The sequence below is a fragment of the Narcine bancroftii genome, chromosome 2 (genome assembly GCF_036971445.1).
Source record: "Narcine bancroftii isolate sNarBan1 chromosome 2, sNarBan1.hap1, whole genome shotgun sequence".
Taxonomy (NCBI): domain Eukaryota; kingdom Metazoa; phylum Chordata; class Chondrichthyes; order Torpediniformes; family Narcinidae; genus Narcine; species Narcine bancroftii.
The window spans coordinates 279,747,871-279,768,468 of record NC_091470.1 but is presented as its reverse complement, the minus strand read 5'-3'; the positions used below and the strand labels follow the sequence as shown (position 1 = coordinate 279,768,468).

Here is a 20,598-nt window from a genome sequence, read left to right as displayed (position 1 = left end):
ACGTTTAGGTGCCAGAAAGCCGTCCATTCTGTGGCCACCTAAATGTGCTAGCTGAACTCCTCTAGCCGTGCCTGCAGTGGCCTAATCTTCTATCAGATATCTGAAAGCGGCTATTGTCTGAAGGTAACAGAAGAGATTGTGACCAGGGTGATTGAGGTCCTTTATAATCCAATATAAAGAGATTCTTGAGAGAGCATTTCAAGTAGAATCCGAATCAGGTTTAATGTCATGAACATGTCATGAAATTGGGTTTTTTTTTGCAGCAGTATGGTGCATAACAAGCTGCACAATTACAATTATGTATATAGATATATATATATATTAAAAAATAAGTAGTGCAAAAAAGAGAAGTAAGGTAGCATTTGTGGTTTTTTGTCCATTCAGAAAGCTGTTTTTGTAACATTGAGTGTGCTTCTTCAGGCTCCTGTACCTCCTTCCTGAAAAGGGCATGGCCTGGGTGGTGCAGGTCCTTGATGATAGATGCTGCTTTGTTGAGACACTACCTCTTAAAGATGTCCTTAACAGAGTGAACACTAATGCCATTGATGACACTGGCAAAGTTTATAACCCTCTGTAGCCTTTTCCTGTCCTGTGCATTGGTACCTCCATACAACCAGTCAGAATACACTCCACAGTACCCCTGTAGAAATTTGCAAGAATCTTTGGTGACATACCAAATCTCATCAAAGACCTAACAAAATATAGCTGCCAGCATGCCTTCTTCATGATTGCATCAACATGAAGACCCCAGGATAGATCTTCATAGATGTTGACACTTCATTGGATTGAATGTCGGTACCTATGATGGACTTGGTTAGGTTTGCAAGTTTCCAAACCAGCCTGTAAACCTTTTACAGATTAGCAGTAGAACTGTGATAGAATGTTTGGCAATGTGCCAAAGCTCCTCAGACTTCTTAGAAACTGAAGACATTGGGATACCAATCATCATCTGAAAATGTTATCTTCAACTCTCATTCCCAATCTCTTTTGATCCCAGCCATGGGGACTAAATTTAAGTCCAATAAGTTATTCGAAATACATACTATTAATCCACCATGAAAATAAAATTGTACAGTGTATATTAAAAAAAAACTGATAAGAATCTTAGTGTTAGAAATTCACAGAAAATCCAAAAGCTTTGACTGAATTTGTAAATATCTGAAAAATGCCTTTTGGAAAGATTAAATTTGGTTGATAATTGTTCTAAAGAGGCTAAATAATTTGAATAAAGAGATCCTTGAAACTTTGAATACCTTTTATATGCCATTCATTGAAACCCACATCCAACAAAGACGGTTGAAATAGATAGTTATCTATAATTGGATGAGCCAGTGAAAAACCATTAATTCCAAAGAATTTCCTCAACAGAGCCCAAATTCTCAATCTACTTCTCATCAATGAATTATTTGTTAATTTGGAAAATGAAAATAGTAAAAAATATCCTAAAATGGCCAACATCGACGTTTTTTAGTAAACTATAATTCCATTTTTACCCAGAAAGGGTGATCCACTGATTTATCCAAATGTAATAATGAAAGTAAATTACATATATTAATCGCCCAAAAGTATAATCTAAAATCTGGTGGTGATAATCCTCCATTTAGTGTGGTCTTTGGAAGATAGGCTTTATTTATATGTGGGTTTTTTTCCTGCCAAATATACGTAGAATAACCGAATAGCCAAATTTATTTAAAGAAGATTCATTTGGAACTCTGCCTGTTCATTGCTCTTTCTGATTTTCTCGTTACTCAGATAAACCTTTATCAACATCTCAGGAAAAAGTTTTAGCTTTTATTACATTGATAGCCAGATGAGCTATTTTATTGAAATGGAAAGGAGATTCATCCCCTTAGGTTATATGATGTAATATCCTATTTAAGTTTAGAGAAAATCAGATATAATATTAAAGCTAGAACGTTTCAATTTATGAAGTTATGGGGCCCATTTTTAGAATTTTTTTATAATTGGAAGAATTAGTAATTACTATATGTTCCGGTGATTCTTTGCCTGTTCTCTGGGGGTCATCAGTGATTCTACATTATTATTTATTTTATCATTAAACATATAAGGTAACCTTAACTAGAGGGAGGGGTTAGATTAGATTAATTTAGTTTATAGTTTTTCGCTTTTTTCTTTTTTTTCTTTATTATTTTATTAAATTCTTTCAAAAAATTGAGTTGTATACATTATTCTTATCAATAGTTTGAGGGACTGCAAGTAGCTATTGATGTTTTATATATTTTCTTTTTTATTCATTTCTTTTCTTTCTGTATGTTTTCTTGTATCACTGTGTAATTGTCATTTTTATATATACTTATGTTAAATTCAATAAAAATATTTAACAAGAAAGAAAAGAATGTGGATGAGTGATAGAATCTGTGAGATGGGTGGTTAGGAACGTAGGAGAATAAAACAGGAGTTGTATTGGATTAGAATCAATGGGTACTTGAATGTTCGCCACGTCTCAGTGGGCTAAAGGGTATTTTCTGCGGTGAGTCTGATTCTCTGAAGATCTGCCAGTTCTGGTCAAGGGTCGCAGAACTGATGCGTTGATTCAGGTTACAGCAGTGCTGGGGAAATCTGCCACGGATGGATATCTTTGGAAAACCATTCATTTCATCTATTTTCTCTCAAGCATATGGCCTTTTCATTGTACTAGGGCTTATTTTCCTGTTGAGGACACTTGCAGTGTGAAGGAATGCATTAGATTAGAGCTGTTTCATTCATGGAGGGATCAATGAGCATCATGAGGCAGGAAGAAAGAGGAGATACTTAAATGCTCCAAAGGCAGGTGTTTAGGAGAAGGAACTTGGTTAGATACCCTTTAATACATAGAGCAACGTCTGGACATTCAGATCAGCTCTATGTGAAGAGCCCATAGTCACATTCACTCAGGAGTCATAGAGCCATGCAGCACGAAAATATTTGCCTAAGTTTGACCCATATCCACCAAACATTTCCAATCCATATATCTGTCTAAATATCTTTTAATTATCACAATTGTACCTCCCTCTGCCATTTCCTCTGGCTTCTCATATTCCAAATATGCACCATGTGAAACATTTGCCACTCTAGTCCCTTTTAAATCGGTGAACATTTTCTGCATCCTTTCCAGCTGGAGCAGAGCAGGAAACCCTCACTTCACTTTGGAAGTGATTCACTCACACAGGGATTCAGGCATTTGCGAGGCTTGCCTTCCTTGGACAGGGCACCGAGTTCAGGAGCAGGTAGGTCATGTTACAAATGGTGTGGCTGTACTTGGAGTACTATGTGCATTTGTGGTCACCCAACTATAGGAAAGATGCTATTAATCTGGAAAGATTCATGAGAATGTTACTGGGACTATCGGACTTGAATTATAAGGAGAGGCTGGGATAGGCTGGGACTTTTCTTCCGAGAATGTAGAAGCTAAGGGGGAACCTTACAGAGGTTTGTACAATCATGAGGGGCAGAGATAATGTAAGTAGTCATGGTCTTTGTCCCAGAGCAAGGGGAAACCAGAACTAGTGGATAAAGATACAAGGTTGGAAGGGTTTAATTCACCCTCCTCGCACAGAGAGTGGAACGAGCTGCCTTAGGAAGTGGTAGAGATAGGGACAATTGTCATGTTTAAAAGATATTTAGACAGGTACGTTGTGAACAAAGACAAATGAGACTAACTTTTTCTGTGTGGACAATTTAGGCTAAAAACCATTTAGCACCCTGGGAGCCAAACACATTTAAGGGGTCCACAGACTGAAATCCTTAATAAGGGGGTCCCAAGATGAATGGGTGGTGGGGGGTAGGGAACATGGAAAGGGAACTTTTTGGGGGGAAGGAAAGGATTTTACTACTTGGCTTTGCTGTATAGTTTTCAAGCAATGCAAGATGTTTTTCTAGTTTGGAGGAATTTGGAGATAGCTTAGAATAACCTAGATAAATGTGGAAAATTGACAATGTTTTCAGAGTGTTCTTTATTTTGACGTGACTGTGTTTGACTGACATAGAACCATTTTTGGTTATGAATTACCTTCTGTCTAGTTTTCCTCTTTTGTTCCATTGCCTTCAATTCCAGGAAATAAGCGTGCAGGCCAAAAAGTTTTACTCCATGTTTCTTGAAACTGAAATGTCAGAGAAATTAGAAAAGGGTCTTCTTGCATCATACAAGATAAGTGAATTGATTGCTAAAAGAGGAAATGCTCCCAGTCAAGTCAAGTCAAATTTATTGTCATCTGATATTACCAGTATAATCTGATGAAAGTGTTCTCCAGTCCTCGATGCAAAACCTGCAGATGTACAACTAGACATAACATACATGCAGACAAACAATACACACGCAGGACAAGAATTTTATCTATACAAATAAATAAATAAATATTGCTTTGTACAAATGAAAGACTTGAGTGGTTAGTGTGAGCAATTCCTTTGGTCGTTCAACATTCTCAGTACCCGTGGGAAGAAGCTGTTTCTTAGCCTGTTGATTCTGGCTCTGATACCCCTGACAGGAGCAGCTGAAAGATACTGAGTGCTGGGTAGAAGGGGTGCCCTTTTCAGACAACGATCCCTATAGATCATGTCGATGGTGGGGAAGGAGACTTCATTGATCCTTCTCTGCCATTTTTATGGTCCCATGGATTGACCTGATCCATTTCTCTGTGGAAACCATACCACACTGTGATGCAGCCGGCCATGACACTCTTGATAGAAAGTTGACATTATGGTAGCCGGTAGCTTTGCCTGCTTCAGTCTTCTCAGGAAATGCAGCTGATATTATGTCTTCCTGACAAGTGAGGAGATGTTGAGTGTCCACGATAGGTCCAAGGAACATGATACTCTCCATTCTCTCTACTACAGGGTTGTGGATGTGTAGTGCAGGGTGGTCATTCCTGGTCCTCCTAAAGTCCACGATCAGCTCCTTCATCTTGTCCACATTGAGACTCATGTTGTTACTTTTGCATCATGCCACAAGATTTTCCACCTCTTCTCTGTAGTGCAACTCATCATTGTTGCTGATGAAGACAACTTCTGTTGTGCCATCTGCAAACTTGATGACACTATTGGAGTTGGATATGGCAATGCAGTCATGGGTCAGTAGCGTAAACAGGAGCAGACTGAGCAAACAGCCCTGAAGTGCCCGTGCGTTCAGCATGATGGTGCTTGGCATTTTGCTACCGACTCGGTCAGATTGTGGTTTTCCATTAGGAAGTCCAGGATCAAATTACAGAGAGGGGTATTGGGTCCCAGCGAGGACAACTTTTCCACTAGGCTCTGGGGAATGATCATATTAAACACTGAGCTGAAATCAATGAACAGCAGCCTGTCATATGCGGCGTCATTCTCCACGTGGTCCAGGACAGAGTAAAGTGGAAAGGCTCTAGCATTGTTTGTGGAATGGTTTCTTCTGTAGGTGAAACGAAATGGGTCCAGCATCTCTGGAATGTGTGATTTGATGCATTACGTCCATCAGGCGCTTGAAGCATTTCATAATGGTAGAAGTTAGTGCCATAGGGTGATAGTCATTGAGGCTTGTTATTGTCGTTCCTTTGGTACCGGGATAATGATGTCTATCTTGAACCCTGCATGAATGATGAACTGCTGCAGTGAGGTGTTGAAGGTGTCCGTGAAGACCTCCGTAAATTGATCTGCATGGTCCTTCAGTACCCAACCAAGTATGTTGTCTGGTCCTTCCACCTTATGTGGGTTCACCTTGGATAGGGTACTCCTCACCTCAGCTGTGGCTGAGGCTGGACGCAATATACTCCAGGCTATGAGAGAAGAGATAGCTGGAGCAGTAGCTATGATCTTTGAATCCTCTTTGGCTGCAGGGGAGGTGCTGGAGGATTGGAGAATGGCAAATGTAGTTCCCTTGTTTAAAAAGGGTAATAGGGAGAATCCTGGGAATTATAGACCAGTGAGTCTTACATCAGAGGTATGCAAACTAATGGAGAAGATAGGATCTTTTAGCATTTGGAGAAGTACAGTCTACTCAAGGATAGTCAACATGGATTTATGAAGGGAAGGTCATGCCTCATGAGTCTAATTGAGTTGTTTGAGGAAGTAACAAGAAATTGATGAAGGTAGGGCAGTAGATGTGGTCTACATGGATTTTAGTAAGGCATTTGACAAGGTCCTTCATGAGAGACTCATCCAGAAAGTCATGAGGCATGGGATCAGTGGAACCTTGGCTGTGTGGATAAAAAATTGGTTTGTAGGAAGAAAGCAGAGTGTAGCCATGGAGGAAAGTATTCTGCCTGGAGGTCAGTGACCAGTGGAGTGTTGCAAGGAGCTGTTCTTGGACCCTTGCTCTTTGAGATTTTTATAAATGACCTAGATGGGTCAGTAAGTTTGCAGATGACACAAAGGTTGGAGGAGTTGTGGATGGAGCTGAAGCAAGTTACAAGAGGATATAGACAGGATGCAGAGTTGGGCAAAAAAAGTGGCAGATGGATTTCAATCCGAATAAGTGTGGGGTGATGTATTTTGGAAGGACAAACCAGAAGGCTGAGTTCAGGGTTAATGGTCAATTACTTAAGAGTGTGGATGAACAGAGGGACCTTGGGGTTAAAATCCATACATTCCTCAAGGTCGCCACATTGGGTGATAGGATAGTTAAGAAGGCCTATGGGATGCTGGGCTTCATTAATGGGGGATTGAATTCAGGAGTAGAGAAGTCATGTGGCAACTCTACAAATCTCTGGTAAAACCACACTTCTTAGAGTATTGTGTTCAGTTATGGTCACCTCATTATAGGAACGATGTGGAAGCTATGAGGAGGGTGCAGAGGAGATTTACCAGGATGTTTCCTGCATTGGGAAACATGTATTTTTAAGGCAAGGTTAGCAGAGCTGGGACTTTTCTCTTTGGACGATAGAAGGACGAGAGGGGACTTAATAGAAGGCTACAAGATTATGAGAGGCATAGATAGGGTGGACAGCCAGCACCTGTTTCCCAGGGCAGGATCAGCAAGCACTAGAGATGAATACAAAGTTAAGGGAGGGAAATTTAGGGGAGACATCAGGGGTATGTGTTTTACACATAGAGTGGATTGCACCTGGAATGCCTTGGGGGGATGGTGATGGAAGCTGAAACATTGTGGGACAGACCCATGGATGAAATAAAAATGGAGGGTTATGGGGTAGGGAGGGTTTAGTACTTTTTTTTAAGGAAGGAATAAATGGGTCAGCTCAACATCAAGGGCCAAAGGGCCTGTACTGTGCAGTATTGTTCTATGTTAAGGTGGTATGAGAGTGGAAAGGAAAAAAAAACACTGGTCTAAATGATCTTTGTGTAGCTACCCATTTTAGTTCTTTTTACTATTCTTGCAGTGACCTCAGCCTCATCCATTGTCAGGGTGAGGCCAAACATAAACTTGAGGAACAATACATCATCTTCCTCCTGGATGCCTTAAACCTAATAACATGAACATTAATTTTTCTAATTTTAGGTAATCTTCAACCCCCATCTGATTTTATTGTTTCCATCTTTACCTGTTCCTGTGCTTACTTTTTCCTCCTTCTCTCTAATTTTTCTTCTCTTCTTCCCCCACCCTATCTTCCAGGTGGTCAGTTCCTCTGGGATCCTCCCCCAACTTTTATTCCCTTTACCTTTGCTCTATCGCCTCTTCATTTTGATCTCGATAAAGGATCCAGACCTGAACTATTGACTACTTCTCCTTCTGGATATTGCCTGACCTGTTCCTCTGGCAATTCTTTGCTTTCTATCACTGTGATTAGCTCTTTAAATAGCAAACAAAATAATCAGCATTTGTTAAAACTTGGACTTGGTTCTGTAAGTGAGCAATTATTGACAAATTTCAAACTGATATGGTGGCACGGTTAGTTCAATGTTATCACAGCCCCAGCGACCTGAGTTCGAATCCCCTGCTGTCTCTAAAGAGTTTGTACATGCTCCATGTCCACGTGGATTTTCCCCAGGTGATTCAGTTACTACCTTCCAAAGATGTATGGGATTAGTATGTTAATTGTTCACATGGTTTTATTGGCCTATAGGGCCAGAAGGGCTTTTACCATGTTGTATCTCTAAAATTAAAAAAATCTCATTGATGACAAACCTTGATCGCTGAACAACTGTTGATGCTATTTGCGGGAGTTTCATGCTGAAGAAAACTCCTAGAAGTAGTAGTTGTCTTTATTTGTCGTTTTAAGAAAAATCGAGACAACGTTTCTCCGAACACGCGGTGCTACATATAAACAACATAACAACTACACACAGCGTAGGAACAGAAGCATCAGCACCCGAAGAGACTGCCGTGAGTGACTGATGCACCACCATCTTGGCCCTTAGCCGCCACTACATCCCTGCTGGACAGTGAAGTATCATAAAATTAAACTCTCTCTCTCTTACACACACATTTCCAATTACATACAACTACTTAAAATGTATATTAAAAAACAGTGCCACAATACATAGATTTTTCAGAGGCTGGGTCCATGGTTACAGAAGAGACCATTGAAATATGTTTTTAGGTGTTAAAATGTCTGCTAGAGACCATTCACCTGATCCAAAGAGGCCGCTGCAGGCTACTACCATGCGCCATCAAGGCCAGGTTTCCAGGCATCTGCTGGACTCTTGATGTTAAATTGTCTTTTTCTTTTTTTTTTAATTTTTTTTTTTTTCACACCATAAATCACATTAGCCATGATATACACTATTTCTTTTTCACACATATACAGTGACTTTTTCTCCCCCCCCCTTTCCTCCCAAACCACCCCCCCACCCCCCCCCCTCTCATCCATTTTAGGTATACAATCTAGGTTGCATTAAGCCAGTCAGACAATGTTGTCATTCAACAAAATTACACCAGAAATTCTACTGAGTCCATTCTTTTCTTTCCTTCTCCTTCCATCAACTTAGGTAATGTTTGTCCCCGGTAGGTTTTCGCTATTGTATTTAATGTAAGGCTCCTATACTTGTTCGAATATTTCAATATTATTTCTTAACCAATATGTTATTTTTTCTAATGGAATACATTTATTCATTTAAATTTGGTAGTTTCTTCCTTTTAATTTGGTTATGTATTCCATTAATATTTAAAGACATATAGTTCAGCGTAGCCCTTTTATATTTTGTTTATCTTCTCTTTCCGTTTTTCCATCATTACCTTTCCTCCTTTTCCATTTCTGTTTTCTTATTTTCAACTCTTTATAAGACAACATTCCTACAACATCTAACATTTTCCTTATTCTCCTATTTCAATCTTATTTATCCCCAATCTCCCCTTCACCTCCTGAGTTGTCCTTTATCCCTTGTCGGACAACCACATCTCCCCTCTCCATTTGGATTTGCGAATCCACTCGCAAGCGTCAACTGATTTTGCAGTGACCGCTATTTCCCCCCACCCCGCCTCCCCCAGAAAAGATTTCACTTTTCATATGTCACAAAGGTCACTCTTTTAATTCCCTCCTTATTCTCTCTATTCCATTACCTTCCCTTATTAATTCTTGTCTATACTATCTATATTTTCCTCTAAGTACAGATACATTCATGTATGCTCATTGTCTCTATTCACTCTTATACCTCTTTACCCGCATACATATCAATCGTGATCATTTTTACTCTCATTACCCGTCTTCATCCCTCAGTCTATTTTTGTCTTTACCCACATACATATCAATCGTGATCATTTTAACTCTCATTACCCGTCTTCCTCCCTCAGTCTATTTTTGTAATTGTTCTGCAAATTTTCGTGCTTCTTCTGGATCCGAGAATAGTCTGTTTTGTTGTCCTGGAATAAATATTTTCAATACCGCTGGATGCTTTAGTATAAATTTATACCCTTTCTTCCATAAAATCGCCTTTGCTGTATTGAACTCTTTTCTCTTCTTTAGGAGTTCAAAACTTATATCTGGATAAATGAAGATTTTTTGCCCTTTATACTCCAGTGGTTTGTTGCCCTCTCTTACTTTTTCCATTGTCTTCTCCAGTACCTTTTCTCCTGTAGTATATCTTAGGAATTTTACTACAATAGATCTTGGTTTTTGTTGTGGTTGTGGTTTAGAGGCCAATACTCTATGTGCCCTTTCTATTTCCATTTCATGCTGTAGTTCTGGACATCCTAGGGTCTTAGGGATCCACTCTTTTATAAACTCCCTCATATTCTTGCCTTCTTCATCTTCCTTAAGGCCCACTATCTTTATGTTATTTCTTCTGTTATGATTTTCCATTGTATCTATTTTTTGAGCTAGTAGTTCTTGTGTCTCTTTAGTTTTTTTATTAGATTTCTCCAATTTCTTTTTTAAGTCTTCTACCTCCATTTCTGCTGCTACTGCCCGCTCTTCCATCTTGTCCATTTTTTTTCCCATTTCTGTTAAGGTCATCTCCATTTTATTTATTTTCTCTTCTGTGTTGTTTATTCTTTTTCTTAAATCCTTAAATTCCTGTGTTTGCCATTCTTTAAATGACTCCATGTATCCTTTAATAAGAGCAAGTATATCCTTTACCTTGCCTATCTTTTCTTCTTCTATTTCACCATACTCTTCCTCTTCTTCTTCCTCTGGGTTGGCCATCTGTTGTTTCTTTGTTGCCCTTTCCTCCTCTTCTTTCTTGTTTCTATTGTCTTCTGTGGTCTCTTCTTGCTGCAGGTGTTCTGCAGCTGTCGTTGCCGGCTGTGGAGATCGACTCCCCAGCTGGTCCCCCCTCCCGTCGGTGTGTTTTTTTTCATTCGCATCGCGCATGCGCGAAGTATCGCGCATGCGCGGTTGCGCACTTTTACTCGGCTCAGCGAGCCATTTTTGTAGTCCATTATTTACCGACCTGAGGGAGCGGGTTTCTCTCTCCGCAGCGGGCCTCTTCGGACAGGTAAGGCCTTCACCTTTTTCCTCCTTTGTCTTCTCTTCCTCTCTTCTTGCCGTTGCTTTCGATTTTTCTTTTTTTGTCGCCATCTTCTTTCCACCTTTATACTCACTTTTCTGTAACTTTTATTTCTGTGCCTTTGTGTTTTCTCTTGTTTTTCCCGACTTTTCTGGAGAGGGCTGGAGTTCACCGTCCGGCCACTACTCCATCACCAAATTGTCTTTTTCAAAGGGAAAATCACCTCACAGTTCGCCGTCTCTCAAGGTAGAAGCCACAGCATCTCCCCCAAGAGGCCCCAGCAATCCTGGACATGCATCTTCAGGATCCCCGAACTGTGCCGATGACTCTGCCACTCCGGACACCTCCTCCGACTGTGCCTCGCCATTTCCACGGCTCCTGGCAACAGGCAATGTCCAACTCCTGCGCCAAAGTGCGCATCATCCCAGTCGAGGCCTCAATCCTCTCAGCCTTTCAAATCCACAACGTAAGGTCTTTCCCCTGTACACTTTCCGGCCTCTTTCGGAAGTCTGGTCTTGCTTACACTCCCCAAATTTCAACGTTTGACTCCCTGTGTTCTAGGCTCCATCCTCATCAGCTCAAGGATTGAGCACGGTGCCTACTTGGAAGGGTTCCTGTAGAACCTGACCTGGAGAGGCCGCTGCAGGCTACAGCCGTGCTGCCATCTTGGACATCTTGGTAAACATCATGCTGGAAAATGAAGAGGTAATTTTACAAAGAGTGAAAGATATGAGAAAATTTGCTTCACTCTATTTTAACATATTTTTAGCAACATAATGCTGATTTTTCCATTGCTTGAAGGAGTTAAATGGCCAGAGGAACAGTTTTCAATCACTGGAATGAAGATTTATTTACAGTATTTAAAGTTCTCCAGAAAAAAAATTGTAAGAAACTTTCCTTCTCAGTAAATTGTTGTGAAAGTCTGTTGTATTCATCTTATCAATTATTCAAAGATTTCCCATCTGCATAGGTTATATTGCAGGTATTGTTTTGAGTCTGGTGCTGATCTGTCTGGTCTTGATTTAGAACCTCAGGCCAATTTTATGCCAATTTCTCCCCGGAGGAAGTAGACTTGCACCATTTCCCCAAGCTTTGCATAGTTGTATCCAATCCATGAATTATCCGAAAATTGAATGATCTACACGGTGTTTTAAAAAAAATTAGGAATTAAACTTTAAATGTTCTAAACCACTAGAAGGACCATCTGCTTGAGACATTTAATTTATGCAGCATTGCCTGGGGCAAAACTGGTGCAAAGTCAGTGTGAAACCACCTCCTGGAGTTCATGCCTAAGTTTAATTTAGCTGACTCCACAGCCCAATTATGGAGATGGTGCAGAGTTGAACTGGCCTTTCATTGACACTGACTTGATAATCTAACTTGATTCATCCCCCTTCCTCTAGTTGTGGATTTGAGTTGCAGACCAGGTTTTGATTGTGTGGGACAAAAAAAGACGCCTTGTTTATACTGCCCTGAACTAATTTAGGAAATTCGGAAAGGGAAGGGTTGGGTTGGGGGAGGGGTGGGGGGTGTTAGGAGGTGGGAATCTGTCTACCTCATATACTTGTATGTGGGAAATCACTCAGCTTGAACCAGGTTTCTGTACTTCTCGAAAGTACTTCATGAAAGTTAGCAAGTGCCCTGCCTTTCAAGCAAGGAAAACGCCCATCTGTAAAGGCAGAGCTTCTTCGCCCTTATACCTAAAGACTACCTCTCTGAATGCACTGTGTCTCCAATGTGCCGATTCCAACCCTTCTCAGGGAAGGATAATCGGCAGACTGCTGCGCTCCACCACCTGATCTGAATGTACAACCGCTGCAAGCGGCTGGTTAGGGGCGGTCTGATGACACCGTCAGCCCGCAACCCATCTCCTCGTTCAGCCTTCTCTCTCCATAACCCTTGCAAGGTAGGGGCGGCAGGCAGGAGTCATCAGCGGGAGCCATTGGGGATGGACGGTGCGGTCTGTGACAGCCTCACCGGGCCGCTTCGGCCTTTGGGACCGCTCTCTGCAGCTCAAAACACAGCAGAGCAATGGCCATCTTCCCTACCCATAATCCCCCATGCAGCTGGATCTGTTCTGGGAAACACAGAGCAGTTCCAGCTGTGTGGGGGATTATGGGTAGTGAAGATGGCCATTGGTCTGCTGTGTATTTATGACAGGAGGCGCTATGACACCAGTCGCCCTGTCTCCATCGGATCCGGAGGGGGCTACGAGGTGCTGCTCAATATGAATGCGATGCTGGAGCTGCCTTTTAGGGCTGCTCTATGAACAGTAAGTTTTAAGTTTTTGATCCGCTCTTATAGCCGGCTCCAGGCAGAGGCCTGACATGAAATGGCCTTTAGTCAGGAATGGGTCTGTCTGTGTGAACTCAAGCTCAGATTGCACTTGTACAACAGCAAATGACCCTACATGTGTGTCGCGGAACCTGACTGTTTTAGGCCTCGGCTGCAAGTTCGATTTGGTGAGAGTGCTTCCTGCATCAGAGACATGTGCTCACTGAACATTTGAAGCTGTGTACTAGTCTGTAACTGCAGAACAAAATCCTTGAGAACATGAAATGGGATCAGGAGTAGCCCTCCAGGCCTCCAAGTTGATTCCTTGTGGTTGACTCAGTGCAAGGGTTCCCAAGTACATTTAGATATGTATATCAATAGAGGAAAAGTAGAGGCCCATAATGGTGTGGTGACGGGTGGTGGGATTGGCGAATTGTGTTATGAATGAGCTGGGAGGAGGTGGATTATTCTAGGCAACCTGAACCTTCTCCCAATCAATTCCTTCAGGATAACACCTTGTGTTATTTCCATTGTATTGCATCTTCTGTATTGAGTCAGTAGTAGAAATTCAAGGGACTGCAAGGTGCTGCTGAAGTTACTTTGAGCTGTATATTAATGTTTTATCCCTCAGTAATGGCAGGGTGGGTGTTGAGTCCCGCAGGAGTAGCTCCAATAGATTGTTGGTCTTGGACTATCTTAAGTCTCCTAAGGATTGTTGGTGCTATATTGTCAGGGTGATACTGTTGATGGTGATGGATTTAGAGGTGGTTGGTCTGAAGGTCATGATAATATAGTTACTAATGATAATCGATGCCAGATACTAATCTGCCATAAATATTACTATGTTCACGTTAGCTCATTTAAATGGTCATTGGGGCTCTTATAGACAAATAAATTTGAAGACTACGTTTTACATACTTTTTGCTTTGATGGAAAAAAGGGAAGGGGAAACTCTGGAGTTTAACTTGTATCCCTTTTGCATTATTCAAATCTGTCACTATCACAATTTAAGACCATTGGTCTTACATTCAGGCATCCAAGTGAGAATTATCAAAACATCAAACAGTTGTAAAATATCCTGGCTGTGAGTCAGAATTGAAACTCAGCTTGCTTATCCAGAACTGCATCCCTAAATCGAATGGAAAATAGAACAATCTTATGGAGCCACTTCATTTTTTTTGGTTTGAAGTTGACAATTATTTGAACTGAATCGATACCTTAAGGATATATTTATGCCAAAGATGTGACCATTATCTCCAGCAGTTCTAACGCTCTCAAGTCACTCTTCACACAGTTGGCAGTTTCACATATTATTCCTTCTGGCTCCTTTTTTTAAGAAAACAAAACAATTTAAAGCACCCTACTGTTTGTTTTGATTAACTACAATAGACTATGAGACAGAGTAGCAGCCAGTCCTTCCTTAGTGTGATTGTACAAGCTTGTTTGTTTTTCTTTGTCACTGCATTTTACATTGTTTATGTTATTCCCCTGAAATGTCTCCTTTGCATCGGCTGTCATGAGAATAAAGAAACATTGCACAATAAAGACACTCTAGAAACATACACTGACATTCAAAAACATTTTTAAAAACTTTATTATTTTCATTGCTTTTGTCCTGCATTTTTTTTATCATTGCCAATTCCTGATCTCATATCATGGTGGGGAGTTTGTGAATGGGGTTTAAACCTTTTGTGAAATGATGGTTTCTCTCATCTCGAAACTGGGCTATTGCAAAAAATGGGCTGAGAAATTATTTTTCCAAATTCGGATGCTTTGAAAGATGCTGCAGATGAATGAGTGACTCTTGGTAATTGTAAGGCCAACGAGCTCAGTAATCAAATGGGAAGTAGGTATTAAGAATATTAGAAAATACCAAATAAGGAAAAACATAAAACTAATTCTTTAGATCTTTCATAGTCTTTGATATCTATAGTAATGCAACCTAGTAATTTCTTTGGCAGCTCAGTTAAATCAAGAGCTCACACAGTGTTGCAGAGATATGATTTCAAGTTTCTTTTGGGAACTAGGGAATTTAAATAAATGGAATTCTGGAATTAAAAGGTTTGTGTTGAATCAGTAATGATGATTCCACAGTTACTGTTCTTGAAAAAACATGTGGTTCAGACCCAAAATATCAGCCATCCCTCTGCCTCCACAGATACTGCTTGAGTTTCTGTGTTCCTCAACAGTTTGCTTCTGCTCCAGATTCCAGCATCATCAGTTTCTTTTTGTTGCCAGTTTAAAGGCAATAAGGTAGACATGTTGACCATTTTTGGAAAGAAAATCTGACCACATACCATATCCTAATTACTTTCGGATCATTTATATTTTATATGGGTGGGAACCACATATTCACTGGCTAAGAATGGAATAAAAGTCCTCTAAAATGTATGAACGTCCATACTTCCTTGTGACCATTTTAGTCATTGAATCTATGCCAGTGGACAGAATCATTCCATCCTCCCATTAATTTTCTTTATCATCTGTTTTGTGCTTTTTTTCCCTCAAATCCTTCCAGACTCTACCATTCACCCAAACACACTTGAGGGAACGTACAGAGGTCAATTAATGAATCAAACTGCACATCTTTGAGATATAGGACAGCAGAGTTCCTGGAGGAACCAATGTGCTCATGGGGATAACAAATAAACTCCATACAAACAGCGCTGGAGATCAGCATTGAACAGTGTCATTGGATCTGGAATCTACTAACCATGCCATTGGGCTGCCCACACCTTTATTAAAGCTAGTTAATTGGGAAACATTGCTGCTCCTGTTCAGCTCAAAAAGGGGAAGTTAACTAGTTTGATTCTATTCACACTGATGCTTCTAAAGATAAACAACTTGGTCCATGAGAGAGTTTAAGTCTCATTTTTCCCCCTCCAGTCTTTCCTTGACTAAATCTATCAGTAGGGTCTTTTCTTCCTTCCTTCCTTATAAATGTATCTGGCTTCCCCCAGAATGTCCTTATACAATTCACTTCATACACTCGCTGGCATAAAAAGTTTCTGCCTCTCTTATTCTACCTCTCAATCACATCTGTCTTCCACCTGCTCTTGTTCCAAAGAAAGCAGCCCCAACCTAGGAACTCTCTCCTCATAACTAAACATTTCCAGCCCTGGCAACAGTCTCATAAATCAATTTTGCCACTTCTCCTATAATAGAGAGACCAGGACTATTCATAGCTTCTCTCACCAATCCCTTTCAATTTATTCATCTCCTTTCAAATATCCCTCTCAGCTCTTCACTCATTCCACTCTACAGTGCCCTCTCCTTCACACACCATTTCCTCTCAGTTCACTTCCCTTCACGCACTCCTCCCTTTTTTAGCTCCTTCTTCTCCCCGCCCTCTCTCTTCTTCCCCTTCACATTTCCCAGCATCACAATTCTATCCCCATTCACCCTCCCCCACCAGTGACCCTTCAGTCACACCCTTCTTTGATCCTCCCACTAAACCCCCTCTCAGCACACACCATTGCTCTTGGCTCTTTCCCCAACACTTACTCCCCTCTTGGCAACCTCTCTATTCTGAGATCAGTGACCAGGCACTGCAGGGTCCCTCTGTTCCTCTGCAACTCTTTGTATTCTAGAGTTTATCATGTAACCTTTGTCTTATTTGCAATTCATTAGCTCACACTTCTCTAGGTTAAATTCCATTTGCTCCTCATGTGCCCGCCTAATAGTGAAGCTAAAAACTTTCCGCTCACTATGTACCTTAAAGGAATAAAGCTAAAGCAGATAAGATAATAAAAACCTTCCAATTGCAATTATTTTTTTCACCATATATTTTCCAACTAACAGGAATAAATAATAATATTTCCTTTCTTTCGTACATGAACAAAAACAATGGAAAACTTTGGGCAGCGGTTAGTGCAATGTTATTGCAGCCAGGTTCAAATCAGTTGTTGTCTGTACATTTACCCCATGACCTGCAGGAGTTTCTTTCAGGTGCTCTAGTTTCCTCCAAAGTTCCAAAGATGTATGGGTTAGTGGGTTAATTGGTCACATGGGTGTAATTTGGGCAGCACAAGCTCGTGGGGCAGAAGGGCCTGTTACTGTTCTGTGTCTCTAAATTAAAATTAAATCGAGATGTATGTAATTTTGAAAGGCACATATTCCTGGCTGTTTTATCCCTCAAATTTTCATCAACAAACATATTGCAGACTTGCACGATGAGGAATGTTAACATTCCACATCTTGCAAGGTGCTACCCTGTCACTGTATTTGATATTAATTGTATTTGAATCACATGCATAAACATATGCAAGAATTTTAAGAAGTAGTCTCCTGCTATCGGTAAGAGGTGGCAGCATGTTAAAACACATTTTTACTACCACTTGGACTGACTCGGGTAAAGTTCAATTCAGGTATCACAAAGATAATTAACAGATCTTGCCCTGTTTACACTGCAAGCTCACCAGGGTACCTTGGATTGTTGATAACACTGTGGTGATGGACACACACCAGCAGGATGACATCAAGAACAGCTGGTTCTACCTTATTAGCAATCTATGTATCAAGTAAAGGCAACAGATTTTGGGCCAGGCTCTAGAAACTATTGACATTTCTAAGTTTGAAAGCAGCTAAAGCAATTGCTTGCTGTGCAAGTGGATCTACCCTAACACTGGCAGTGGACTTCTCCCTAGATCCACACTAGATTTTAAAGTACACCTTTAGATCTTTTTTAATGTTTCCAGTGACTTAATGTTTCATTATGTAGATGAAAATTAAAATCTGTAACTATTATAGGGGAGTCCCTGGAATTTGCATGGCTTATTATCAGCCAAATGAAAATGACCAAAATATCTTCAGAATAACCTAGGCAAATACTGCAAACTAGGCCCCATCTCCAGTATGTAAAATAAAGCATCAAATAAAATGATCAGTAAATGATTCAGTGTGTTCCATCAGTTAGTGTCAAATTTGGGTAAATGCAGAACTATTTACTCTTCAGGTAATTCTTCAAAGTGAATGGAAATGATTTGGAGGCATATTACATGCTGAAGTCCCTCCATAGGATGTTTACTGTCAATTGGAAATGCCTTTCTGGGCATATATTCATTCAGGGCACTCATGGAGTAATTCTCCCTCTCCGACCTCAGTGAAGACTTATCTATGAGATGTCTATGCTTGTAAAAGGATGATTCCACTGATACCTGGCTCTCGGTGTGAGGCACAGCTACAACCTCAGTACAGAGCATAGACCATGCCATCTGTGATTGTTCAGAGATCCAAGTCAAGAACCCTTCAATGGAGTGGAGATACTTACAATATGCAATTCACTGAGGCAGAAGGTCATTGACTATCCTTCATCGGAAGACTGCAGTCAGTACAAATTGGAAACGTCTCTCATTCACTGATTATCAACACAGGCGCACCTCAAATATGCATGCTTAACCCACTACTTTACTCATTATACAGCCATGACTGTGTGGCCAGGCACAATTCCAATGCTATCTACAAATCTGCCGATGACACCACAGAATCACAACGGCAATGAGGAAGTGTATAGGAGGGAGATAGATCAGCTCATTGTGTGGTATCATGTCAACAATCTTGTGCTCAATGTTAGCAAAACCAAAGAGATGATTGTGGGCTTCAGGAGGAGGTTGGGGAACACAACCCAGTCCTCATCAAGGGCTCAGAACTTCAAATTCCTGGGTGTTAATGTGTCCGAGGATCTGTCCTGGGGCCTCCGCGTCAATGCAATCATGAAGAAGGCTTGCCGGTGGCTAGACTTTGTAAGGTGTCTGAGGAAGTTCGGTACGTCACTGAAGACTCTCAAAACTTGTACAAGGGTACAGTGGAAAACATTCTGGCTGGTTGCATCTCTGCCTGGTACGGATGTGCCAGCTCTCAGGACAAGAATAAACTCCAGAGGATTGATAACTCAGCCTGTGACATCACAGGCACCAGATTTCACTCCTTCGAGGACATCTACATGAGATAGTGTCTTAATAAAGCAGCCTCTATCCTCAAAGACCCCCCACCACCCAGGTCACGCCCTCTTCACTCTGCTACCATCTGGAAAAAGGTACAGGAGCCCAAAAGACGAGTACTCAGTGGCACAAGGACAGCTTCTTCCCCGCTGCCATCAGATTCCTGAATAATCAATGAACCAAAGAGACTGCCTTCCTTTTTGTGCACTATTTTTTTTTAATTTATTGTTGTAAAAGTGATTTATGTGAATGTTTGTACTGTGATGCTGCCATAAAACAGTGAATTCTGTGACTTGTTCATGACAATAAATTCTGATTCTGATTCTTTTCAAGGAGAGATGACACCATTTCATTTATTGTTGCCAAAAAGCAGCTCATAGATTGAAGAGAAGTTTAGGATTCGCTTTGGACAGGCTGCCACTGATTTCATGTTTGATCGTTTGGAAGCACGGTGTTATCAAACCTTCTCTATGAATGCTGTTTGGAAATGTGGACATTTCTCTCCAGTGTAGACGCAGAACTGAGAGAATATGAACGTTCATGGTCAGGTTTATTGTCATATGCAGCAAGATGCAGTGATAAGAGTTTGTTTTGTGAGCAGTCCAGCTAGAATCTCATACAAGTATAGCAAGTAACACACAGTTCAAAGTTGCAGAGTGATAGAGATCAGTTGGTATGGAGCAAAGGTGGCATAGATTTACTCTTGTGAGGTTCATTCCAGAGTCAGATAACAGCAGGAAAGAAACTGTCAATTAATCTGGTGCTGCGTGATCTCACACTTGTAAATTGAGGCTGTATTGTTTATTCTGGATTTTCATCATGTGAATATACAGTGCTCTCCATAATATTTGAGACGGACACTTTTTACAACAAATTAGCCAGAGAAAGGATGGCCAGATTACAGTTTACCAAGAAGTATTAGACCCTGTAGAATTCTGGGAAAAGGTCTTGTGGACAAATGAGACCAAGATTAATCTGTATCGGAGTGATGGTGAGAGCAAATTGTGGAGGTGTAAAGGAACTGCCCAAGGTCCAAAGCTCACCACCTTTGACGTGGTTTCCATCTCGCAGTGTAGCCTCTGTATTTCTGTTTATGAAGTCTTCTGTGAAGTAGTCATTGACATTTTCCCACCTGCTTCCTCGAGACGTTTGGGGATTTTTTTTCATTATGATGAGAATTCTTCTGTTATCAGCAGTGGAGATCTTCCTTGGAATACCAGTCCCTTTGCGATTCCTGAGCTTACCAGTACACTCTTTCTTCTTAATGATGTTCCAAACAGTTGATTTTGGTCATTCTAAGGTTTGGGTGATGTCTCTTACATTTTATTCTTGTTTTTCAGTCTCATAATAGCTTATTTGACTTTTATTGGCACAACTCCAGTTCTCATGTTGAAAAATGGCAACAGCAGGCTCCAAAGGCAAGCAAAAGCTTAGAAGCAAGCCCAGCTCTCTTATACCTGCACCAATGAAGCAATTAAACGTAGCTGAGTCATCACAAACACCTGTGAAGCCAAATGTCCCAAACATTGTTGTGCCCTGAAATGGGGGACAATGTATAGAAAGTGCTCTCATTAAT

General features: G+C 40.8%; 1 long non-coding RNA gene across 1 annotated transcript; it reads left to right on the top strand.

Moving 5' to 3' along the window:
- The first annotated feature begins 5,564 nt into the window (after positions 1-5,564).
- LOC138752694 (uncharacterized) lies at positions 5,565-20,598 on the top strand. Its single transcript, XR_011350846.1, has 4 exons — positions 5,565-5,648; positions 11,371-11,514; positions 11,611-11,693; positions 20,363-20,598. It is a non-coding gene; the product is annotated as an uncharacterized lncRNA (long non-coding RNA).